The sequence below is a fragment of the Aulonocara stuartgranti genome (genome assembly GCF_965226115.1).
Source record: "Aulonocara stuartgranti genome assembly, chromosome: 14".
NCBI lineage: Eukaryota > Metazoa > Chordata > Actinopteri > Cichliformes > Cichlidae > Aulonocara > Aulonocara stuartgranti.
Window position 1 is genome coordinate 29,921,923 of NC_138950.1, and position 27,657 is coordinate 29,949,579.

Consider the following 27,657-nt stretch of genomic DNA (forward strand, 5'->3'; position numbering starts at 1 on the left):
AACCAAAGATTATCTTCCCTTCACTGGCTCCCACTAATATTCTTACAATAGTAAGTCTAATGTAATACAAACAAACAAAAAAGTAGTACTTCAAAGCACCCTGGAGAATTTATGGTTGTTATGTTTCAGTGTCTTCTATCTCTTCATGTGACAGAAATGGTGATGAGTGGTGACGATGTGGAGATATCGTGTTTACGTTCTACAGTCTGGTCCAGGACATCTTGTTTTTGCTAAGGATAATTCTAGTGTTCCTAATATTATGTCTCACAATAGATAAGATGCTGCTACTTGTAAATGTAATCCAGCCTGAGCACACAACCCTCACTCACTATCCTTTCAAAAATAACCCTTACATATGACCTTTTTTTTAAAAAATTGTGTCAATAAAATGTAAAATTTAAATAAAAGTTGATTTCACGTCACAGCTGTTTTCTTGACCTGAACCAGCTTTTATATACTAAACAAAGAGACAGCGAGTCCATTTAGGGATTTTGTGCTGCTGCAGAATGTATTCAGGACCAAGTGCCAGCCAGATGGTATTGCGTTATTCCAAAAGTGCCTAAAACTGTTCTGCTGTACTGTATATTACTCATATATTATTTATGACAATTCACCAAGCATAAACATCACACATCACCTCCATTTCACTTTGATGGAAATAGCCTTTTTATCAGTGTGCATGTTAGTGGCCCAAAGTATATTTTATATGGCTGAAAAAGAATCCTAACAGTATGAGATTTTGCAGCTGCCAAAAATGATCACTTTGTCTTTCTTATACCAGGAGCTGTCCGTGGTGCTGAACCACCGTTGCACTCTGTTTGGATAGAGTACTTTTTGGGACAGCGACCAACTGCAGCTAGCTGATCTTCATTTGAAATTCCACCATTGCTTTATGTGGAGTATGCAGCTGAAAGAGTCTTGCATGCAATTGTGACACATTTAAGAGATGCCAGACAAAACAGCCACAATAAGAATTCTGATGACATGAAACAGAACTGAAGATGAAAAAGTAATGTGAAACTGTTGAATCATGAATAACTTCAGTTGTAGTCCTTATTAGCTCTCCTGTACTCTCCCACTTGGGTGTACAGTAAGGCAATACTTTGTTCCACACTACTGTGAAAACACTTGATATATTAGTACTAAGTGAGACTAAATGAGGCTGCACTGTAAAAAACAAACAAGCAAAAAAACCAAAAACTGACCATTTGCCTGGCAGTGTTTCAGCCGTCATATATAAACGAATTAAGACTGGTTTGAAGTAAATCACTGACATTCTTGAATGAGCACATTTGGTGTCCTGCATCTTTTTAAGTCTTAATAGTCACTCCTGACACCTCAGAACAGTTAGAAACAGCTGAATACGATTATAACACTCCACACTGTCCCTAGCTACATTTCCTGGTCATTAGGTTGGAAATTGCTTATTGATTCTTTAACTGGGGCTATAGTTGTTTTGAAATCACTGAACTAGTACAGGCACATTTATTGTAAAGACTTAAAATACCCCATTGCAAATCATGCTTAGTGTCTGCTCTAAAATAGATTGCTTAAGGAAACCACCTTTACTTAAAGGGTTTCATCTGGTGTGACCATATTCCTCTTATTTCAGTGGTCTTTCATGTGAAGCACAAACACACATTTTTCACCAGGCAAGAAAGTGATCTCTTTTTGAAGCTTTTCAGCTATATGTGCCTAACACAGATAAATCTAAGGTGTGGTCACCTAACTTTACTGTTTAATGCTGAACTAAAACACTGAGGCCTACACATAAATGCCAGAAAAGCCATTAGCCTTGTGCCATTTGAATAAATGTGCCCACTGATTACATCTGGAAATGAGTCAAGTACAGCACAGCCCAAGCTAGTGACATCTCGATAGATGGAGAAAGAAACTGTGGGGGGAATATTTAACATGTTAATGTTGTTTTGAGAAATGTGAAGATGGAGCGACCAGCGACCATTGTTCTTTGTCTTCCAGGGGCCAGAGCAGGTGACGCTGAAACTGCTGGCTAACGATAAATGTAGATTTTGTAAAGAAATAATTATCGTTGGCCTTAATGGCACCCGGTTACATCAGTCAAAGGTCACTGAAATTAATATTGAATCTGTGTGTAAGCAGAGCGGTTTGCTCTCAGACTGCTGGCTTACTTGTGGTTCCTAGGGTATATTAAAGTAGAATGGGAGGCAGAGCCTTCAGCTTTCAGGGCCCTCTTCTGTGGAACAAGCTCACACTTTTTGGACCAAGCTTATAGTTAGGGCTGGATCAGGTGACCCTTAGTTATTCTAGGCCTATGCTGCTGTTTTTTTTTATGTGTCTTTCTTCTTTACTCATCTCGTTTCACTCTGTGTTTTTATCAGAGGTGGGAAATAACAAAGTACAAATACTTAAGTAGAATTTTCAGACATATGTACTTTACTTGAATTTTTATTTTTCTGACAACTTTTTACTTTTACTCCGTAAATTTTTACGGAGTAAAAGTAAAAAGTTGTCAGGGGGCAGGGATAGCTCAGTAGGTAAAGTGGTCGCCCCATGATCGGAAGGTCGGCGGTTCGAATCCACTTAACGGCTACCCTGAGGTACCCCTGAGCAAGGTACCGTCCCTACACACTGCTCCCCGGGCGCCTGCTTAGTGGGCTGCCCACTGCTTCACTGAGTGAATGGGTCAAATGCAGAGAAAAACAAGTAATTTCCCCATGGGGATCAATAAAGTATCCATTATTATTATTTAAACAAATATCAGTACTTTACACTTATCAGGTTTTCAAAACAGACTCGTTACTTTAGGTTCAGTGGTGTTATTAATAGCATTTATGCTCTGGGGTTAAAGTGGGCTGAAAGGAGTGCAGGGGTCGGTAAGTTGTATTCGTGCTACTTCAGCATCTAGTTAGCACTACAGAAGAGGAGGAAGCATGAAGGGAGTGATGTTTCTTTAGGTGGCAGGTAATTCCAAATTTAACATTTCTGTCACCTTAACAAACACCAGCAAACATCAGTGTTGCTAGCTGAAGGTCCAGCTACTGTATTTCACAGAGAGAGAAAAGAGTGAGACAGAACTTCACTCAGAGATGGAGAAAGCTGTATGTAGACAAAGTCACCCTCTGCCATGTAGGCAGCAGAAAATAATTCACTGCTTGTGTCCTACATAGCAGATTCAAGCTAAGTGCTTTCCTTCGATTTAGAATTCAAATTTGAATAATTTTTGTATTGTGTATAGGAATACCCCTCCATGAGTTTTTTTCCTGTTAAAAAGGAATTCTTCCTTCCCACTGTTGCCAAATTATTGCTCATATGAGGTCATTTGAATGATGGGGTTTTCTCTATATTATTGTTCGGTCTTTACATTTGAATATAAAGTGCCTTTATGTGACTATTGATGTGATTTGGTGGTATATAAATAAAATCGAATTGAACTGAAATGAAATTGAAATACAAACACTAGTTTACAGTGAACACGCTGTTGCTTTGTTTTCAGTTCTCTGTAGAATATTTACACATAAACATTATTATGTCAGTCATAAATAGTTTTCCTTTTCTTACATAGCCGTGAAAAGACCAGAAACATTGGTTGAGAGAGACAGTCCGACTAGCTCACTTTAGGAATGGAGCTGGTGCATTTATTCAGCATGTGCTGTAAACTTTTGGCTACTCAGATATATTTGGACAAATATTTGGAATTTTAATCTAGCTAGCATGACGGAGTTTCTATACAGCTGGGTGGGTGCTTTGATGTTACTGATGTTGAACTTTATTTTGTTCATAAGGTTAATTATTAGAGTTGTCAACCTCCCGTAAAAAAACGGAATCGTCTGGTATTCAGAGAAAATATCATGCGTTTCGTATTGAGGTGAAAAGGAACACAGTTTGTCAGCTACAATGAAAAAGACACAAAGCTGGAGTTATTCTGTGTGCTGCACAGCTGCCTCTTCTTCTCTCATCTGCTCACCCTCCCTCTCCTGTTTCTACTTCAATCATGAAACTGATCAGTGATCAGCTGATCGGCTTTTCTCTCTTGTTTATTTATCGCCCACTTTGCGCCAGAAAGAGGAAACCAGCGGATGTGGCGCTAAACAACAGCAGCACTTTTAAACTTGATCAGCTGTTGTTAGAATTTATTTAATATTAATTTCTAGTATCAGCTGATGTTTGCTGGAGCCACAGCTGTAAACCTGTTGGTCATGATATCGGTTTGGATATGTGATGAGAGGGAAACATGAAGATGAAACCAGGAGATGTCCTTACTGAATCATCAGAGCTGTGATGGAGAAACAGGTTTACCTTTTAGTTAACATGAATGAGTTGAAGGGAAGTTATGAACTGTTTCTGAGAGACAAATAACACCAGGATCCTTTTCTAAGTAGCTGACAGCTGGTAACTGTGCAGGGGCGGGTCTAGCAAAGTGTTGCCAGGGGTCCATGTAGGGCATTAACAGGGAAATGGGGGCACAAGGAAATACTTTCTTATTCTCATTTAAAATGTCTCACTTTTAAAAAATAATTATCTGAGTCTTACAACAAACGATTGATAGATTGATGCATATATACCATCAGAACAGTGTACATCACTGTCACAACAGTGTTTATTTTCATTCAAAGGCTTTATGATTTTTCCTATAATCTAGTCAAAATGCCCGGGACGATTTTTTTGTCCCAGTCCAGCCCTGTAAGCAGCTCATCTGCAGTCTGGTGTTACCTACATCTTCCTATTCAGAAGGCAGAATTTCTGAGTTCTGAGTACAATCGAAAGCACCACGACTGCAGTTTTTGTGTTGGATGTAAAAAGCAGGCCAGGATAGAATCAGGTGTGGGATTTCTCTCGTGGAAATGTGCACATTATTTTTTTCTTTCTATTGGTAGGTGGCACAGTGCAGTTGTGGCAAGTAAGCAAGCTAGAAGACTGGCAATCTTGCTGGGTATCCAGTTACGGAAGCAACACATTAACAAGAGAATTCTGAGTAAAACCAAAGTTACTTTCCCTAGTAACTAGTTACTCTGAAAGTAACGAGTAACTTGAAGTAACTGAGTTACTTTTGATAGAACTAGTAATGTAACTAAGTTACTAATTTAAAGTAACTTACCCAACACTGAGCAAGAGTGGAAGAGATGATTTACAGGAGGGAAGTGAGACCTGCTGTGATGTGCGGTTTGGAGACATTGGCTCTGACAAAAAGAGAAGACTGAGCTGAAGATTGAAAATTTTTGCAAACATCTTCATTGTCCACTTTATATCGGACAAAGGATGCTGAAAATGGAACTGCCAGGAAAAGGAAGAACACAGAGAAGATTCATGGATGTAGTGAAGAAGGACATGCAAAGGGTTGGTGTGACAGAGGAGATGCTGAGATGGAGGCAGGTGAAAGAAAATGAAGAAAATGTTGGCGTATTTCGGAAGACCTTACACTTTGAATTCTTTTAGTTTTCAGTGAATGAATAACTTAATCAACACACGTAAACCAGTGCTGCTCCACTCATTATAATCACTAAATTTTGGTTATGCTGGATAACACTCAGTGACAGGAGCTGCAGAGTACAAAAAAAGGGTTTGGGTGAAGTATCTGCTAAGAGTTTTGCTTTATTGAACTTTAATTCATTCTTTCTTAGTTTTATGCTCATGCAGATTCCTTGAAGGTTTCTAGCTGCCCGTTGTTCCAGTTCTGCAAGCCATGCACTTTTTTAAAGACAAAATTCAGTATGCATAATTTCTGCAATAAAGAGAGGCATTTGGCAGATAGTGTTATCATGGGAAAAGCACAGATACTGAATGATTTAAATAATTCAAATTAGTAATGTGACTGAATATTACTCAGACACAGTCATCCATTAAATCCATTCAATAAATTTCCCCCTGAGACTGAATGTGGTTTGACCAGTGCACACTACAATTCTCCACGCAGGAAAGAAGCAGTTTAGTTCTTAAAACGAGATGATTTTGAGTGTGCGGTATAATCCCAGTGTACATGAGCAGTTCAGGGGATGTACTTTTTTACTGAAAGCAATGTGGCTGTTGGTGTACAGGAGAAGCAGAGGTGAACAGGGCCCCGTGCCTCTTGTGTGGTCACTGCAGTGTGAAATGCTGCTACGCTCTGCTCCAGCTCTTCAGGTCTGATGGTGCTCCATAATCTGCAGTCCTCCCAGATATGAGCTGAGCTCTGAGTCACAAAAGAGGCCTGTTGTAGGAGACAGAGAAAAGGAGATGACACAAAGGATTATCATTTTTATGCATTCTCTTTTGACTGATGAGATAATATCTTTTGACAGGTACTTTCTGCTCTCCTGCTCTCATGAAAGAACTGGAGCACTTGTTGTTCTGGTCATGCGTGAGGGTGTCCTATTTTGTGATCATTTAGTAAACATTAAACAGCAAACACGTAAGCCTCACCTGACAGAAACCATTGAATTTAAGCTCACTGTAGTCCTTGTATCTAATTTATATTCTCTGTAGTGCTGCTGAAAATCTGAATATTTCTGTGAAAAGATTTGTATTTTTTCTTTATTGATAAACATTGTTTTCTGTAACGGTCACATCATTTTGTGATGTGTCTGTGATCATGGCAAAGTGTGCTGCATGATAACCTCCTGCTCATTGATTTGGATGGTTACACGTCATACTAACAAGCTGCAGTGTTGTATAGCAAGTTTTGTGATAAAACAGGAATATGCACTGAAAACTAATGAAGGAAGTCTTTTTTTTTTTTTTACTGGAGATCATTCTCAGTGAAAATGTGTCTTTTCTCTCACTCTGGCACACAAATCATGAAGCTTTGCTGTATGTTTACAAGAGGCAGGGGTTGAAAATGATTTGTGTGCATCTTGGGCAAACAGCCTCTTTAGTGGAAGAAGTAGTTTGGTAATGGTTTTTGCATCAGTCACACAAGGACACAACAAATGTTTGAGTTTTAAAAAGTCTAGACAGTCCGGATCTTCACTTTCTGTCATCAGTTACAGCTGGTGGTAAAACATAGAAGATTGGTGTTACAGAAGAAGCCAACCTGAAGTCTTTGGACGTAATAAAAACAGAAATATAAGTAAGTAAAGTTCATGTATAAAGCACCAATCACAAAGTCACCAACACCAAAAAGAAAACAATAAAACATAAATGATCAACACAAGGTTAGACACATAATTACCCAAATGCCTGTCTTGAATAGGAATGTTTTTAGCTTTTTTTTTTCTTTCTTAAAGACATGAAGCCGTGTAGTAGAAAACATTCATCTAATTGCTTTAACCAACTCAATAAAACAAGCGGTGAGGGGAACTTGCACTTGAGTTTTGGAGCCTTTCATGAATTGTAAAGTACGGACCCAAATGCAGACTCTCAGGCTGACAGATGTTGCAAAAACTGCCCTTTATTTCAGTAATAGCAAAGTCCAAAGTTCACAAAGTCAATAACCAGATTCATTGCTGGCTGGTAACAAGGACAGGAAGGTAAAAGAATCAAAAAATCCAAAGCAACCTGCCAGGAGAACATGAGGTAAAGGAAAGGACTACTTAAGCACAGGAGGGCAGGGCTGGGTAGAGGCTGTTATGGTAGCAGTATCACCTTATAATTATGAAGTTAAAACCACAAGTCAGTAACACCTACTTGTTTAGACCGAGTTATTGCAATATTACTGAGGTTTAATAGAAAGTCCTTACTTTTATGCTATAAAAGTCTGGGGCAGACTGATAGAAGTGAGGCTGCCATATCGCGCCATCGGCCCCTCTGGCCAACACCAGTAGGCGGTAGGGTAAATTTATTATATTATATTACATTATATCCTCTTTCACATTAGAGCCACAACAGGACCCACTAGAACATGGGAACAAGTAAAAGTGAAATATAAGAATATTCTACAGAATGGTAATATTTATCACTTATATTGCTTTTAGTCTCTTGAAAAGAGACCCTGAAATAATTTGTTTGTTTATAACAGCAACCAAGAAAAGGGCAGAGCAAAAAAAGACAGGTGGTGGTCCTGCACCCCCTCGTCAACAAGTTGGTTAAGTGAATAATACCCTCACGGGAAAATCGATATCTCTCTATGAGCACACTGTCGCACTGAGCTAAAGGATCCTGTCTATTCCGCAATATACGCTGGATTCTGAAGACTCTCCTTATCAATCTTGCACCTTCCGCAATGGGTGGCTCGCGTATACGGACAGGACATGGCTGCGACAGACTTCCCAAATCCACCTTCGCTTTTATAGCCGTGGTCTCCCATCTTGCTTACATGAAGTAATTTACTATTACTACTCTGAACTGTGAATTACATCTGAAATAATCACATACATGAAATAGAATGATTAATAGTACATTTCCCTTTTTTTAGGAAATGACCTGTATGTATCTGTATGAAATCAATACAAGGATCAAGTGCTGCATTATCTTTAGTTACATTGATAATATTTATTTATGGTAAAACAGTGGTAAAATATCGCTGTTGCTTTCGTATAAATGAAGCGGACATACCTGCGTGGCCGCGATCTAATCTTGTTTACATAAAGTAAACCTGCTCCCGGGCAGGTTTACGCTTACAGATCTGTTGCTATGACAGCAAGTCCCGGATGAGCTTCGGGAACCGAACGATCCAAGATCACGCGAAATCGTCAACAATCAAATCCAGCTAACTTACTTAGCGAGGTACGAAGAACGGACCCCTGACCTTACCAAAACAAAGTCAAAAATAAAGACAGAGTCTGACCTCCTTAACTAAGTCAAAACAGGAGAAAACGGGTGATCAAAAGAAACGGCAGCTCACCCCTACCCACTCCACTTCCACAACTTTTAAGCCGCACTGCAGCCAGCGGCTGCCACAGGAACACTGCTGGGTCATGAGGAGAAACGCGAGGACCTCTCCCGCCGTAGCACTCCAGCCTCCTTTTAATGGGCGGGTCCTCCAGCTGGAACCAGTCACATCGAGGCGGTGTATCCACGCACCAATCGGAGCAGGGCCCTGGCACAGCTGAATTAACATAAAAAGATATAACACCTGCACAAAACAAACACATGAACATGCAAGTTCGTAACACCCGGACTTCAGCTGGAATGGAAAAAGACACAAAGCTGGATTTATTCTGTCGTTACGCTGCACAGCTGTTTCTTCTTCCCTCATTCTCTCCCCTCCCTCTCCTGTTGCTACTTCAATCATGAAACTGATCAGTGATCAGCTGATCGGCTTTTCTCTCTCGTTTGTTTATCGCCCACTTTGCGCCAGAAAGAGGAAACCGGCGGATGTCGCGCTAAACAACAGCAGCACGTTTAAACTTGATCAGCTGTTGTTAGATTTTATTTAATATTAATTTCTAGTATCAGCTGATGTTTGCTGGAGCCACATCTGTAAAAGCTGCTGGTCATGATGTTGGTTTGGATATGTGGTGAGAGGGAAACATGAAGATGAAACCAGGAGATGTCCTTACTGAATCATCAGAGCTGAACAGGTGATGGAGAAACAGGTTTACCTTTTAGGTGACATGAATGAGTTGAAGGGAAGTTCTGAACTGTTTCTGAGAGACAAATAACACCAGCATCCTTTTCTAAGTAGCTGACAGCTGGTAACTGTGCAGGGGTGGGTCTAGCAAAGTTTTGCCAGGGGGGGCCAGGTGGGGCATTAACAGGGAAAGGGGGGCACAAAGAAATACTTTCTTATTCTCATTTAAAATATCTGGCTGTTATTAGATAATTATCTGAAGCTTACAACCAAAGTTTTTATCTAATGTAAAATGTATAGAAATCATACATGTACCAACAAGACAGCGTACATCACTGTCACAACAGCATTTGTTTTCATTCAAAGGCTTTATGGCTTTAATACCTGGTGGGCTGGTCTTTAGTCAAAATGCCCGGGCCAATTTTTTTTTGTCCCACTCCAGTCCTGGGCACGACACGCAGTGAATTAATCTGAGAAGGTGCATTAAAAAAATAAATCGCCGCAAATTAGCTCGCATTAGTTGTGCCTCTTCTTAATGATGGCATCTTAGCTAACAACCCCAACTACCAGATTCAACTTGTAATTGGCTAAAAATACCTTAGCCTACTGGTGAGAGGGACGTTGTTAGCTTTCCACATTCCGACACTTCAAAAGCTGCAGGAGCTGTCCGCTCAGCACAGCATCAGCACCACGGAAATACACGGATACATCTGTAGACGCGAGACACAATGCATTTTTGGGACTTTCAGGCGTATGGACCAATGTTTTATTTTCTGATCAAACCAGAAATCTTTAATGAGCAGCTAGATTTGTCTCGCATTAACTGGCTGAGTTAATACCAGTTAATGTGACATCAAAGCAGCTGGAATCCATAGATGTGCGAGTTCATGAAGCTTGCATTTTCACCTGCTGGACATCACTACCTGACAAGTTTAACTGTCTTCAGAACATTGCAGAGGCCTTATTGACATCATTTGGCTCTACATATCTGTGTGAGCAGATTTTCTGCCACACGAAGAACGTCCTCAGGTAGCCGTCTGAATGCTGGACGCTTGGAGACCTTTGTATCTGAGTGGGAGACAAGAGATCACATTAACATGTGTGTCTCTGTATTAACAGACATGCCATATTGGCCCAGTTTATTTTACTTATCACTGTTGTGAGGAGACCATAAATAGCATTTGTATTTTCTGTTGCACATTTCATTTGCTGTTATGGATAAAAAGTCTTTTGTTTCAAAATAGCTGATAACTATTCGCTGATAGCTGCCAATGTCGGCGAACAAATATAATTCTATAAAGTGGTTCTATATATTGTGTAACTGTTAATATAGAGTGTTATTAAATTTATTGCTAATGCAATCATATGGCACATTGACTTCTGAGGAAATTTTAGATGGCACTCATCATCAGAAAGGTTGCCTACCCCTGCCATAAAGAGATTATTAGCACTCTGTGACACTGGCTGTGTGTTGTGACTATTTGCACTTTAAATGTGTTTCCACTTTGTGCTTCACCTCCTGTACACATAATCTAACAGATGTTTTATAGCGATCGCACTGCCTTTACACTGCTGCCGTCACAACCTGTTCAGCTCTCAGACAGACATGTTCTGGTTACAAATGGATATGATTATTCATGTAACCCATCACCCAAACTCTGAGACACCGACATTTGGGATCTGACAAGATTTTCTTAGATAGCTCATCATGCAAATTTTATTTTAACAGCCGTCCTAATGATATGACTTGTTAGGATCTAAATATTTTGAGTATGAACATGAGGTAGAATCATTTGCACGTAAATCTTTTAGATTCAGTCAGCTGAGATTGTATTCTACAAGAATGTGGCTGACATAGTCAGAAGACGTGAATATTTGAAGGATTTTAAAGGGAAATCCTGAAAAAAGAAAGCACGAAACAGAAAAAGAGAAAGATCAGTTTACATTCACAAACATCAAGCAAGCAGCAAATCAATGCGGAGAAGAAATGTTAAAGCCTGATTTCTTTGTTATTGATGCATTAAACATTCAATTCTCAATCTACATTGGCAGAATAAAGGATGATGTGTCAGTGACCTGGATCTCATTGACTTAGTCAGTAATTAACAGAAGTAATCTGTCAATTAAGAGACTGTAGATGTTTTAGTTTAATTCATTGTCGCAAGTTATTTTTACAACGTAGGTACCTGTGTATTTGTTGCATTCAGCCCCGAGATGTTGGTTTACAAGACTGCATTTATGTAATTCACACAAAAGCACATCTCCACCAAGTCTCTACAAAAGTACAGAATATATATTCACTCAATTTTATGCACAAACATCCAAAACAACAAATATTCTACACTTAGACTCAGTTTACGAACATTTGACACAGAGCAGTCCTGAACAGGCTGCTTGTTTAAAAAATCTTGTTTTAAAGTTGTGGATGACTTGTTTACTCTCTGCATGTCTTTACTGAGATTAACTGATACCAAATGTTTATTATTATTTGTGGCATACAGGTATTGCCAACAAGGATGTTGCAGAGTCCCTGCCCTCTATTACTTTTCAGTTACATGCAATGCCACTTTTTGTGGCCTGTTCTTAAACAAAACCATGAAATGGCAGTTAGCATTGGTATTTCCACAGCAAAGCTATGAAGTGCAGCTTTAAATACTCTCCATTTGGACAGTTTTCTGTAAACTTTGTAGCACAAATTATTCCGGTCTAGGTAAAAAGACCTGGAACAACATGAGTAGGTTATGTTTGCCTCGTCTGGTTCTCTGTCATTTATTACAGAAGCACAAAGTCAAGCATAGAAGGAGCACATGCAGAAATTGGTTATGGTCATGTTGAATAGCTATATACAGCTGTGTGTTGTCTCACATTAATTTTGCCATATAATTAGAACTGTGAGTTTGAAGGTTGTGCAGTTAATACAGGTTGTGTGCATCACTTCAGCTGTCTCCCGTGTATCATAGCTCTGTTTTACTATGTTGTTCAGAAAAAGTCTATCAGCAGGTCAAGTCTCACTGTATGCTTAACTGGCCTCTGACAAATGCTGGCTTATTTCTTTAGCTTTAGTTAGTTTGCCTTGTTTGTATCACATGTCGGAGTTTTCAGCTCATATGGTAAGGTACTGTTAGCTGCTGTGGTATTTTATTTCAAAATATTGTTTTGTCATTACATGACCTCATGTCTTTTTTAAAGTGGTCTTGAACTTTTTTTTGTTTGTTAAAAGTGTCGAAGTATTGTGTCTAATACACAACAGACAACTTAGGGGAAAAAAACGAATCTTGTCAGCATGGAGGCAAGTGTGTTATTATACTGTAGTTATAGTGCTGAAAGGAAACACTTATTAGTTAATCCTATAATGTGTTTAGGCTCAATCCTGATGATCTCTCTAGAATATCTATGGATTTAACATTTGATAGCACAAATCATCATGTTGGCATGGAAATTACAACATGTTCCCTTTCCTTGGACCCTGAATATTATCAAACTGCAACAGAGAGTCTTAAAAGCTATGGTTAAATTTCTCTTCTTTTATATTGCCTAATAAATTCAATTAGCGTAAGGCATTTGCTGCATTATCAAAACATATCCTTACAGAGGAAGTTAGTTGTTGTGCTAAGCATGTAGAGCTAGCTTTGAGGGCCAGATTATTATACAAGGATGACACAGTGCAGACATCTTGGAAATTGCAGAGCTTGTCTGGAGCTCAAAATCAACACTGGTGAGTAACTACTGAAAATACTTTGACAAGGAAGAACAGAACACATAAACAGGTGCCGATGAATGTGCCAAATCAAGTTTGATATACTGCTTCCTTATTGATACTAAATACCAAAGGCTCCTTCAGATGCCTTGTTAAATTCAGAGCTGTTCTGACAGCATACAAGGGACTGATATTATATAAGGCAGGGGTGGTAATTTGATTATGATTTAGCTCATTAGTGTATGCTGCAGTGAAAACAGTAGCTTTATCTAAGCAGCCTTGAGCTGAGCTGTGATGCAATGTCTTTTTCCATGGTGCCATCTGGAAACTGATCAATTCACAGTTTGTTACATCTTGAAGGACTTACTGTCAATGATTCTCCAAATGCACAGACATTCACAGCTACAGTCCAACACCTAATTAGGTCACTGCAGTTCTGCTATTTCTGTTTTGCCTCTTTTTTGAACAAAGCAAGTAAATGTAATCTGCTTCACATACCTCTCAGAACTTAGATGTTTTTATATATAGTCATATGAAAAATACATTTTTCCTAGAGGTCTGTTGTCTCTTGGATAGTATGCGTAGAGCTAATGTGATATAGTTTTTTTTACTTCTAGATACAGTCCTAAGCAAGAAACTGAGCCTGTACAAAATCCATGACAAAGTTTTTGTTACATCCTGTGAGGCTGTGGGAGTGTGTGGGCGTGGTGTTGTCCTCTCCGTCTCCTCCTCCTTCTTTATTGCCCCTCCCCTGTTTCGCTCTGCCGCTGCCTTCTCCTTTAGAACACGCCTGCTGCTTTTCCCCCTGTTACCACCAATTACCCTCCAGAGGTGATATAAGCTGGAGGAGAGCAGTGTGGGTGTGGGAGAGGCTTCTGGTGGATTTCCTCTGTGCTGGTCAGTGTGTGAGTCTGGTCTAGGTGTGGAAAAGGCCTGCTGTGTGTGTGACCAGCCCCACCGTGCGTGGCTTGTTGTGAGTAGCTCAACTGGGCAGTGCTTTTGCTTAAGTGACGGCAGCCTCCATTTCTTGGTTTGGCCTGTCTGGTTATTGCTAATAGCAGCGTTGCTGTCTTTTTCTGTTGAATCCTTGTTGTTTTCTTAGTTGAAGCGGCCACCATCTTTTTGGGTTGGCCTGTCTAAGTTATCATTAAAGCAGCGTTGCTGTCCCTTTCCTTTGTTACTGCTTATATGATTATTGGGTTAATTAATTATAATAAAGATTTATTTTGTGTTGAACTCCTCTGCCTGGTGTCCTTTTCATTTCAACCCGGATCCAACTGTTGCTATCACCCACCCCCTTTGCCTAGCTGTCATGTGGGAGCGTAACAGTTTTTCATTCATCAGTGACCACCTTACATTTTCATTGTAACTGCAGTTTCCAGTACAGGCTTAAGCCTTGGTAGTTCCTGGATTATTCATATATATCATAATCCATTTCCTCTTATCTTAAGGTGACAGTTTGGGCCTTCTTATAGTAATTATGTATTGTAATTGGCCTCACTATAAGTCTGACTAGCTATCCAAACAGCTAAACATGAACCCAGGAACTCCAGACAGTAGATGAGATCTTATGAAGTTTACTGGTTCTTTCATTTTGTGAAAATGCAACAATAAAGCGTATATGGAAATGTACATTACTCATCGGTACTGTTAACAACAATATGTGCCTTAAAACAATGACCTAATAATGTATTTAAGAAGCTAGCATGATTAGCGCCGTAAATTAGAATGTGAATTGGCGATCTGTAGTTGTAATAGTTCCAAGAGAGCTTCCCCTTAGAATCTCCATCCATCTGTACTGTCTACTGGGTAAGACTCACAGGATCAGAGATTAGGACTTTTTAATTAAAATGACCTACCTTTAGTATCAACATTCTTTCTTTCCTTCTTTCTCAGTTATTTTGCTTATAATCTTGACACCGCAATGAATTTGCACCTTTCTGATTGGTTTGGGGTGCACATCACTAGGCAGATCCATGCTACAATTGAATGTGCCCCCCAAAATTTAGGAAATTAAAGTGAAATGCGGGCGGTCAGACGAGTGCTTGCTGAAGAAAGCATTTTGTCTTTCCAGCAGGTACATCTTTCATAACTCACTGTGTAAGACTGAGTCTTCTGTTTAGGATCCCCAACTTAATAAGCACATTTTAAAACCTCTAAATAATCTATCTGGGTTGTTGAAGTATCTATAGGTTTATTAATATCTAAATATATTAATAAACCTATAAAAGTGAGTCTTGGGAGAAGTTTACAGGCTACAGTTGGCTACTAATTGAAAATGAGGACATAAATGACTATTTAACCAGCAGAATATTATTATGAAGAGGAGAGATAATTATTATGATCTGACCTATATTGGCAATGCAAATTAATCCAAAAATAGATAATTAGGACTAAAAATGGTTTTCAGGAAATTTTCCCTGAAGCAAATATTCATGTTCATGCTCCACAAATTCCTCTGCTGCCTTTGCAGCTGCTGATTACTGGGAGAAATCACTTAACTGGTGGTTAAGGGGACAACAGTAGCGACAAATATCTTTTGGCTCCACAACCACATCCATTGTTAATGTTACTTCAAGACTATTACCTTGCCAAAAGGTTCCCAAATAGGGCTTCCTTTTGGGACTACATGCAGTCCGTGCTGCGCTACCTTTGCACTTCAAGACCATGTCCAGAAACACACTGAGCCAGGAGAGGATGCTCGTCTGTCCATAGAACGTAATTTCTATGTTGACAACTGTTTGCAGAGCCTCCCATCAGAAGGCCAAGCCAAGAAGTTGGTGGATCGCCTGCAGTCTCTCCTCTTGGAGGGTGGATTTGAACTACGACAATGGGCTAGCAATGTCCACACGGTCATCAGCCACCTACCAGTTGAGTCCCAGTCAGAGGGTAGCGTTCTCTGGCTCTCCCAGGAGTCAGCCGATCCTCAAGAGCACACTCTAGGACTCGTATGGCACTGTAAGACTGATGCACTCCGGTACAAGCATCAGCAGAGCGTCAGTTCAAAGCCAACAATGCGCAACATTTATCGGCTGCTCGTCCAGCAGTATGATCCTCTCGGGTTTCTTATTCCATATACAACCAGGGCAAAGGTCATCGTGCAACACCTCTGGGACAAGAAAAGAGGATGGGATGATCCCCACTTACCTGAGAATCTGCTCCACGCCTGGCGTTTGTGGGAAAGTGAACTCGGCCAGCTCTCACAGATAACGCTGACGAGATGCTACACTGACTCACGCTCGGATTGTAGTAACAGCCAGCAAAGCCTTCATGTGTTCTGTGATGCCTCTGAGCGTGCCTATGGGTCTGTGGCATATCTACGCACCGACCAAGGAGAAGGAAAGGTCAGGTGGCTTTCTTGGTTGCGAGGTCGAGAGTTGCCCCCAAGAAGCAACTCTCAATTCCAAGGCTAGAGTTGTGTGGAGCCCTTACAGGAGCACAGCTGGCTTCTGTTCTGAAGAAAGAACTGACCCTTGACATCCAAGATGTGGTGTTCTGGACAGACTCGACCACAGTGCTTAACTGGCTCCATTCAGATTCATGCAGATATAAAGTCTTTGTGGGAACCAGAGTTGCAGAGGTACAAGAACTCTCTGCTGCAGCATCTTGGCGGTACGTGGACTCAGGAACCAATCCAGCAGACGATATCACGAGAGGGAAAACTGTGGCTCAGCTTACTGGTGAGAATCGCTGGAGCCGGGGGCCACCATTTCTTCAGCTGCCACCCAGCCTTTGGCCACAAGCACCGGTGGGAGAAGCTAAGGAGGAAGTGGAGGAGCTGAAGAAGCCAGTGTTCTGTGGTCTGCTTACGGGATCCGCTAGTCCAGCGATACCTGACATTAAACAGTTCAGCACATATGAGGAACTCCTGAAAGCCACTGCTCGATTGATGCACGGGGCGGCTAATGACACCAGTCACCCTGATGCTGATGACTTTAAAAGGGCAGAGCTGGCCCTGCTTAGACATTCACAGATGGAGTGCTTCCCGAGAGAATTCACATTACTTAAATCAGAGAAGCTGATTCCATCCAGTAGCAGGCTAATTACCCTCGCTCCTGAGTATGACAAGGCTTCTGACTTGATTAGAGTTGGAGGTCGACTCCGCAGATGCGAAGGCCTGAGTCCTGAGGTACTACACCCTGTACTTCTAGAGCCTGCTCACCCAGTTACGAAGCTTCTAATCCAGCGATGTGACAATAAGCTCAACCACCCGGGAGCTGAACGTGTTTTCGCTGAGTTGCGCCGGAAATACTGGATCTTAAGGGGGAGAGAAGCAGTCAGAAGACATCAGCATTACTGTCCCGAATGCAAGAAGTGGAGAGGTCAACCAGAGGTCCCGAAAATGGCAGATTTGCCACCCTCAAGTTTGAGGCTCTTCCGACCTGCTTTCTATTCGACTGGAATGGACTGCTTCGGCCCTATGCTCATTAAAGTGGGTCGGCGCACAGAAAAGAGGTGGGGCATCCTTTACAAGTGTCTTACTACTCGAGCAGTTCATCTGGATCTGCTGGTAAACATGGATGTTGACTCCTTCTTGATGTCACTTAGACGGTTCATAGCCCATAGAGGGAAGCTGTTTGAACTCCTTTCAGACCAGGGTACCAACTTTCGAGGTGCAAGTAAGGAACTACAAGAAGCATTCACTGCCCTAACGGCAGATCTTAGACAGCAACTGGCAGCAGAACAGATCCGATTCTGTTTCAATCCCCCTAGTGCTCCACACTTTGGAGGGTCTTGGGAGAGAGAGGTGCGATCTGTGAGAACCGCTCTGCGCACCACGTTGGGAGCGCAGATAGTGTCAGAGGAAGTGCTGAGGACAGTCCTGCTTGAGGTGGAGAGTATACTCAACTCCAGGCCTTTGGGTTATGTTTCTTCAGACATCGCAGACCCAGATCCCATCACGCCCTATAGGGCTGGGCGATATATCGAGGTTTTTAAAAATATCGATATATTTTCATACGAGATATAAGATGTGACAATATCGTTTATATCGATATAGTCTATGTTACGTTATAATTATACTTGTGGAGCCGCAGGTTTGCCTCTCTTTCGTCCACTTTTGTCTCTACGCAGCGTTACTCGGCCTCGCCTCTCCTTCACTGAACACAACTCCGCCTCCCCCATAACTTCACCTGCAGGCAATGACAAGATGAAAGCGGAAAATCTCCGTTAGCGAGTTACCGTGCGTGGGGCTGGACGGCGTCAACGTGTTAGCGAGCTAACCGTGCTAACCGCGCTAACGACATGCAGCCAGGAGGGGCTGCACGGCCTAAAATCCTTTCATTTTCTCAAAAATCGACAGTGTGCCTTATGTATGAATTCTGGTTGTGCTTACTGACCGCGAACCGATTTTATGTGGTACACAGCGCTCAGCAATCTGTCAAAAAATGTTTTAATATGACTTTGCTAAGCTACGGAGCTGCACCGCTTGATGGATTGTCGGAGGATTACGGCTACCAAGGAGGAGCCTCGCGGAGTGATACGTACTGTGTGTGTATAAGGACCACAAATGGCACCCGTTCAGAGACGTGGTGCAGCTGTGAAATCTGTCTCTTTGTTATTATGCTCAGCGTCTATTAGTTTACATTTTGACTGCACAATTGTGAGCTTTTTGTTATGCACAAAAACAACATTGTTTTCTTTTATTTATGGACCATGATTATTTAATAAATGCTGATAATTTATTTTTGAGTAATTTCTTCATGTACATCTACGCTGTATATAAATAAAAGTGCCCGTGTGACATCTGGGACACAGTGTGACTAAGAACACTCTTTTTGTTCTTAACTTATGGCTTTAAAAAAAAAATCGAGATATATATCTTATATCGCCATCCAGCTAAAAAATATCGAGATATGAATTTTGGGTCATATCGCCCAGCCCTAACGCCCTACTCTTTGTTGATGGGGCGGCCAGATTGCTCTCTACCCCAAGTGTTCTATCCAGAATCCGACTGCTCAGTCGTAAGAGCTGGAGACACACTCAAGTCCTGGCTGACCAATTCTGGAAGCACTTCATACGGCATTTTATGCCCACCTTGCAACCACGGCAGAAATGGCACAAGGACACAGACAACATTGCAGTTGGATCTGTCGTTCTCATTGTTGATCAGCAGACCCCACGAGCGCTCTGGCAAGTAGGAACCGTGAAAACTATCTTACAGGGGGCCGATGATTGTGTCAGAGCTGCAGTCGTTCAAGTAAAGGACCGAACTTACACTCGCCCGGTGGCACGGCTCATCAGGTAGCCTGTTCTACCCCAGGATTCTGCTTAGGTGCAGAGGACATTCCATCAAGGTCAAATTTGTACACCAAATTTGGGGGCGGCTGTACAAAAGGGTTGGGTTTGTGTATGGGATTCACTATGCCCCCTGAATGCACCATCGGGGTGCATGTCCGCAACTTTAGTTCAGAGACAAACGGCAGCCAAACAACGGACAGTGTGTGCGTTCATAAGACCAAGCCCCACACACACGCACACACACACACACACACACACACACACACACACACACACACACACACACACACACACACACACTCTCTCGCCCAGCTGCGGGCACATTCTCAATTGGAAATACAAAGAATGACAACTTTATTCCTGGACTCTGCCTGTTTGTTCCTCTCACATCTGAACATTTGCAAGTGTTCTGACCCGACACTCTGAAGTGATTGCTGCCAGCTCAGATTTCTTTAACCCTTCTGAACAGATATATATCGGATGACAATATAAAAACATCTATCGTTTCATTTTACACTATCGTTTGTTTCGTGGTGTCGCAAAATAAGCTGTTTACAGTAATATTTTTTCATCGTTTTGATGGTCACTGTAGTGGCTATATTAATTTCTTAAAGTTCTCTCTTTCTCTTATATTTAATATAACCACACTACCAATGGACAAGCGCCTGTTTTTATGGGTTGTCGTTAGCAACAACGACGGTAACACCATCGCATGTCCGCTTGTTTATTTTCCACCTAAACCTTTCACAATAAAGCTCAGGATCCTGTTGAGAATTTTCAAAATAAACGGAATCACGTGAAAAAGTATGCAGAGTATTGACGGATGAGAAGCAAAAAAAGAGTTGTCAGGTGCTAAAAAATAAATGTTAGACTCAAACGTTAGAACAGGCTTTTCCCCGCAGCACTCCGTGTAATAAGTACTCACAAAGAAAACGGCGGCCTTTACAACTTATGTCTAAAAATGTATAGTTTCATGCACTCGACTCCAGGTACACGACGCCCAGCTGGAAACACTTCACCTACCCGAGATTCACAGAATTTACAGAGAATATAAAATTTTTTGTGATTTATATGGTTATCGGGACAATAGATGTTTTATATCGGAATAGGAGATTTTGGTCATATCGCACAGCCCTATTCCCAAATGACCGAGCTTTTTGTTGTTGAATCTGTATTGCAATGCTAAAACTGTGAGCAACAAAGTAGAAAAATAACATACCTCTCCACAGAAGATAAGAACATATCTTCTGCCACCACTCACTTCTGTTGTTATCATCAAAATATTTACCAATATTTGACAATTTGACAATTTTTTTTAATAACTATTTACTTCGTAAAAAAAAGAAATGTCACTATGAAAACATCTCAGGACACATATATTACTGACAAACTGTACATAAAGTACCATAATGCAGTCACTTTTACAGAAATGACAATCAAAAACCATTTACTTGCTAATGCTAACAAAGGGCACAGATGGTAACTAATCTCAAAGTAGTGAAAGCAGAGCTAGCAACAGCTTGTCTAGCATGCCAGTCTTTCATTAGTCTATCATTAAAGTTTTTATCAGTGTTTATTCATAATATGCATATGCAAATAACCAGAAACAAAAAAAACTGCTTACCCAGCTCCAGCCTTTGTAAATGGGATACAAATAGATCAACACTAAATATCCCAGTGGCTTATAGTCAAGCAGAGTTAAGCTTACAAGCCAGAGACAACAGCCAACTGTGTCCATAAAATATGAGTTATTTAAAAGGATGAAATAGTCAGCACAATTAATGACAAACTGCTGTTTGAGATCAGCACCCCAAAACAAGGAAGTCTAGATTTTCTCTGTATTATAAGAATGCAAGGTCTTTACCTTACCATATAAAGTGGTTTGAGGTGACTGTTTTTATGAATTTAATAAAATAAAATTAAACAGAATAGAATAGAATAGAATAAAATAGAATAGAATTAGTGATTTTGCCAGGCCACCAGTCACTGTCAAATTCAGGGCTGAGAAAGAGGTTGAGGTAATTTGGTTTCTGCATAATGCATTATGTTGCTGGACTAATTGTGATAAAAGATTTTAAAGTTTGTGGACAGGTTGAGGGTGTCAGGGGGCTGGGCCAGATACTCAGTATTTTAAGTTTATTTTGTATTTTTGATATCTTATGTTATATTGGAATAATGTTAAGTTCTTGTGTTGTTACTTTTAGTTAGGGTTTAGTTGAGATTTAGTCTAGTTTGTTTCATCTATGTCTCCTTGTTTAGAAGTCATCTCTTGTCCTCTGTGTAGTCTCTTTTTTCTCTGTGTTTAACTTTTAGTTATGCCCATGCTTGTGTCTCCCTTACCTGTTTTCATGTGTCTCTCCTTGTGTTCCATGTCTCCCCAGTCTATCATGCGTTTCATGTCTGCGGGTTCCACGTTGTCAAGCTTGTGTTGTCTTGTCTACGTCCCATTATGTTCCTGTTTTATTTTGAAGAGTCTGGTGTTTCCTTGTTTTGTGTGTTTAGTTTTACTTCCCTGTAGCGTCAGGTTCATTTGTGTCAGCTGTGTTTCCCCAGGTGTTTCCACTTCCCTCATTACCCTCCTGTGTACTTGACTCCCCTGTCTCCCTCTGTTCAGTGTCGGTTTGTCTGTCTGTCTTGCGTCGCGTCGCGTCAGGTCTCACGCTGTGGTGGACAGCTAGTGGGCTCTACTCACACCCAGGTATGGGAAGTGGTTGCTGAATTGTGAGGCACAAAGTAGTCAGTTGTTTTGTGATGAAGAATAAAGTTGGAGTGAGAATCGAGAGCTGGGTCTGCTTCTCAAACACACCGGCCGCCCAGCTGTAACAGAGGGCTTTAGGTGGGCAATACGTTTGATTTTTGTTGTATCAACTAATGGCAACTATAAGCTTATTTACAATCAAGGAAATATTCAAGGTACAAATTTGTCTATAATCATCTCTCAAATGTCAAAATCTCCATATATTCTTTGCACAGCACCTAGATCTTTGACCCAAACATCATACCAGATTTTCCCTCAGATGTAATACCCTTACATCTAGTCCAGATAATATTGAGAGCCTGCCATTTATACAACACAGAATAAAAGAAAGGAAAAAGTCCAAAGAAAACCTTCAAAGCTTTTTCGGAAGCTGTTTACTCTGAGCATAAAAAGCTGTGTATGTTTTCACTGTTTTGGTTTTTTCTCTGTCCTGTCAGAGAGACTACAAGTGAGCACTGCTCACTGTTGGTGCGCCTACACGGTGGGTTGTGATGTGGTTCTCTACACTGAAGGAGACACTGAACTCATACTGTACAAAGCACAAAGCATGCTGTCCACAAATGTGGACAGGGTCTGCTGTTGTGATGATAAGTGTCAACCTGGCTGTGTTGTGGAGATGCTAGCTGTGTCAGGAGAGGCTTCAGGAGTGGATGTGATGTCAAAAACAGCTTAAGAGAGACAGATGAGGGAAGAGGTCGGGAGGTAGAAAAAAGAAAAACATTGCCAGAGGATGTACATGCTGTCTTTGATTGTCTTGTGGATTAGAGAAAGAATTCACTGCTAGTGCTGTGGATCAATGTAGAGTCTATTTTAGTATTCCAGTATAACTTGAGGTTTATGAACAAAGAGTGATAGAACAAAACAAAACATTGTAGTCTTTTCAATCATTACTAGAAAATGCGTACATTGCTTTGGACAAATTTAAAATAATTAATGATAAACTGGCGCTTTTTCAGAATGTAAATATGCATGGCCGTAACTGACGGACAACAAGCCTTTTCCCACAAAAGACATTTGATTTGTTAAATGAAATAGGTACAGTGGATTGAATCAATCTCCACACAACTGCGATTTACAGAGAATGGGCAGAAATAGAGAAAATATCCAGTGAGTAGCAGTTCTCTTGTTGGTGCCAAAGGTCAGGAGTAAATGGCAAGACTGTATTGAGCTGATAGGAGGGCAGCAGCAATTCAAATAACCAGTTGTGTTACAAGCAAGATATGCAGCATCTCTGAACACACAGTATTTTGAACCTTTTGAAACAAATCGGTCCCAGCAGCAGAAAAACAGACTTGGTGCCAGACTTGGAGTATTGTTGCTGACAATGTCCATCCATTTATGGCCACAATGTACCCGTTTTCTGATGGCTTCTTCCAGCGGGATAACATGCCACGGTGTTCAAATGTACTTAAATACCCTACATAGTCACCAAATCTAAATCAAGAAGAGCACCTTTTGGATGTGGTGGAATAGGAGCTTCATACTGTATAACTGATTTTCGCCAACAGATCTGCAGGACCTGTGTGATGCTGTCATGTTAATATGAGCCAAATTCTCTGAGGAATGTTTTCATCAACTTGTTGAGTCAGAGCCATGAAGAATTAAGACAGTTCTGAAGCCAAAAGTACTAAATACCCAGTAATAGTAAAGTTTAAGTGAAATGCCAGTGAGTATATCATTCATAGACTGCCTCGCTGCATAATGTATCTATACATCATGGAACCTCTATCAATGTCTTTGGTGTGAATACCAGATTTAATTCCAAACTGCACTAGTGGTGCATTTCTATTATGACCTTACATTCTTAGAATCTAATCAGAGTTTTAGTGGGCTAACATAAGTTTAAAGACCTTTTACATTCTTGTTCTGCAAATAAACCAGATAATTTTTTTCATTCAATATAAAATGGTGTTTTAAATCAAATGAGGACAATTTTTTTCTCTTTTTTTTCAGTGTTCAGTTTCTAAGAAAAGCTTCAACAACCCAGTTGAGAGACATTTTGAAAAGCTTGATTTGCAGCACACACAGCAGTAAGTGTGTCAAATAGATAAGCCTGATGAAACATATTGCATATTGAGCTAATGCAAATAAGACTAAACATAGAAGAATATGACTTTCATATAGTCTTCCTAACTTTATCTTAGGTAGACCACGCAAAAACAACCCACTAGTTCAATTTACAAACTGACCAACTGACTGAGTGAAACCAAGTTCCAGTAGGCACAATGATGCCTCATAGGAAACTCAGGCAGTAGTGTGTGGAGCATGTGTATTTTACTTTGAAGTGATCTGATTACGGCTGAGTATTATTATATTTTGGGTGATCTAAAACCAAGCCTGCAGAATTCTTTGATTCCCTTCTCTCCTCCCCTCCCCTCTCCTCAGCCATAAAAAGACTGATGGGGTATTGCTGTCACCCTGCTGATTGGGTTGGGCGGGATGGGCATACCCAAGTTTATGAGTGCAATAACTAGAGATGGCACGATACCACTTTTTTATGTCCGATACCGATACCGATATCATAAATTTGGATAGCTGACGATACCGATATGAATCCGATATAGTGTTTTTTAATCAACAAAACTGTTTTTTTAAATATCTTGCTGCATTTTGTATAAGTTCATACTCAAGTTTAAAACAACAACTACACTAAAGCTATTCTGTTATACCTGTATGCAAAAAAAAAAATTTCATAGTTCAGCAATACTGATCAATCTAATAAACTTAAACCTACACCATCCTCCCTATTCTGGTATTTTAAAGAGTACTTAGCGTAAATATTAAGCAACCTAACTAATAGGGTTCCAACTCCCAGCAACAGCAAAAATAAATAAATAAAAAATGGGGAACCACTCCTCATGCTCCACCTCATGATGCTTAATCGACGTAATCAACCTTAATTTGATGCAGTGTGAAAAAAAATGCACAGAAATCAATTATTTTTCAAGAAATATTAAATAGGTTCAACATCTTTCTTCAACAAAATTGCAGACTGCACAGATGGTACCTTACCAAAGGAAAAAGTACTATAGCTTACTAGGGTATACAGTGGGGCAAAAAAGTATTTAGTCAGCCACCGATTGTGCAAGTTCCCCCACCTAAAATGAAGACAAAGGTCAGTAATTTGCACCAGAGGTACACTTCAACTGTGAGAGACAGAATGTGAAAAAAAAAAAATCCATGAATCCACATGGTAGGATTTGTAAAGAATTTATTCGTAAATCAGGGTGGAAAATAAGTATTTGGTCAATAACAAAAATACAACTCAATACTTTGTAACATAACCTTTGTTGGCAATAACAGAGGTCAAACGTTTACTATAGGTCTTTACCAGGTTTGCACACACAGTAGCTGGTATTTTGGCCCATTCCTCCATGCAGATCTTCTCGAGAGCAGTGATGTTTTGGGGCTGTCGCCGAGCAACACGGACTTTCAACTCCCGCCACAGATTTTCTATGGGGTTGAGGTCTGGAGACTGGCTAGGCCACTCCAGGACTTTCAAATGCTTCTTACGGAGCCACTCCTTTGTTGCCCGGGCGGTGTGTTTTGGATCATTGTCATGTTGGAAGACCCAGCCTCGTTTCGTCTTCAAAGGTCTCACTGATGGAAGGAGGTTTTGGCTCAAAATCTCACGATACATGGCCCCATTCATTCTGTCCTTAGTGCATGTCCAGACGGGCCTGGACATGCACTGGCTTCAGCAGCGGAACACGTCTGGCACTGCGGGATTTGATTCCCTGCCGTTGTAGTGTGTTACTGATGGTGGCCATTGTTACTTTGGTCCCAGCTCTCTGCAGGTCATTCACCAGGTCCCCCCGTGTGGTTCTGGGATCTTTGCTCACCGTTCTCATGATCATTTTGACCCCACGGGATGAGATCTTGCGTGGAGCCCCAGATCGAGGGAGATTATCAGTGGTCTTGTATGTCTTCCATTTTCTGATGTTTGCTCCCACAGTTGATTTTTTCACACCAAGCTGCTTGCCTATTGTAGATTCACTCTTCCCAGTCTGGTGCAGGTCTACAATACTTTTCCTGGTGTCCTTCGAAAGCTCTTTGGTCTTGGCCATGGCGGAGTTTGGAGTCTGACTGTTTGAGGCTGTGGACAGGTGTCTTTTATACAGATGATGAGTTCAAACAGGTGCCATTCATACAGGTAACGAGTGGGGGACAGAAAAGCTTCTTACAGAAGACGTTACAGGTCTGTGAGAGCCAGAGATTTTCCTTGTTTGAGGTGACCAAATACTTATTTTCCACCCTAATTTACGAATAAATTCTTTACAAATCCTACCATGTGAATTCATGGATTTTTTTTTCACATTCTGTCTCTCACAGTTGAAGTGTACCTCTGGTGCAAATTACTGACCTCTGTCATCATTTTAGGTGGGGGAACTTGCACAATCGGTGGCTGACTAAATACTTTTTTGCCCCACTGTATATATTAGACTTAATAGTCACTATATACAGTTATTGACTTCTATTCATTTTACATCAAATTAAAACTTTGGGTGTCAGATAATTATTTATTAAAAGCTAGACATTTTAAATGAGAATAAGAAAGAAAAGTATGTCTTTGTGCCCCCTTTTCCCTGTTAATGCCCTATCGGCCCCCCTGGCTAAACTTTGCTAGATCCGCCCCTGCACAGTTACCAGCGTCAGCTAAGTAGAAAAAGATCCTCGAGTAGAAAGTAATATTAAATAAATTCTAAAAACAGCTTATCAAGCTTAAACGTGCTGCTGTTGTTCAGCCGCTGGTTTCCTCTTCCTGGTGCAAAGTGGGCCAAAAACAAACAAGACAGAAAAGCTGATCAGCTGATCATTAAGCAGTTTCATGATTGAAGTAGCAGCAGGAGAGGCAGTCGCTTGTTAAGCTTAACGCAGGAATGCTTTACAAACATTCAGAGATGGACTTACACACTTGCTTTACTTCTCTCGGGGATAACTTTGTCGGAAATGAAATGCCGGGTTGCTAGCGAAGCTCCACATGCTATCCACACCACTGACAGGTCCCGCATGCCACAGCCGCTCTATCACGTGATGCATACTGCTCCGACGTGCTAACGTTCTGAGGTGAGTTACGGCGTGTTGCAAGTTTTGTGAGGTGCTTTCCTGATATTTAATGGATCGGATTACATTTTTTATTTTTCTCCGATATCCGATCCAGTAATTTAGGTCAGTATCGGACCGATACCGATAAGTAATATCGGATCGGTCCATCTCTAGTCAAGACAGAGGATAAGTAGCAGTCTGTCACAGTCTGAAAAGTCATGCTTGGAGCCACTGGGAACACTGAGCCAAAATCTGTCTCAAAGGTACAATAGAAGTCTGACATCAACAGTAGTGGAGGTTTAAAATGATAACCTGGCACTTTGGATCTCATTCAGTCAGAGGCCAGAGGCTGACAAGACGACGTGGAGACAGAGAAAGAGAGCAAGGTCTAAGCAGAAGCTGGGACAGGTGTGTTTTATTCAGCACTTTGCAGTAGTCTTATAGATAACTCTTGTCTGCGAGTTGAATGCTGTCATCCATTTTCTGTATTTCTTTGATACCCTTCTAGCT

General features: G+C 40.8%; 1 long non-coding RNA gene across 1 annotated transcript; it reads right to left on the reverse strand.

Moving 5' to 3' along the window:
- Nucleotides 1-5,974: 5,974 nt before the first annotated feature.
- LOC309688247 lies at nt 5,975-27,403 on the reverse strand. The gene is made up of 3 exons (XR_014271018.1): nt 27,013-27,403; nt 8,738-8,941; nt 5,975-6,166 (listed from the first exon to the last, which is right to left on the reverse strand). It is a non-coding gene; the product is annotated as an uncharacterized lncRNA (long non-coding RNA).
- Between the last annotated feature and the right edge of the window lie 254 nt (nt 27,404-27,657).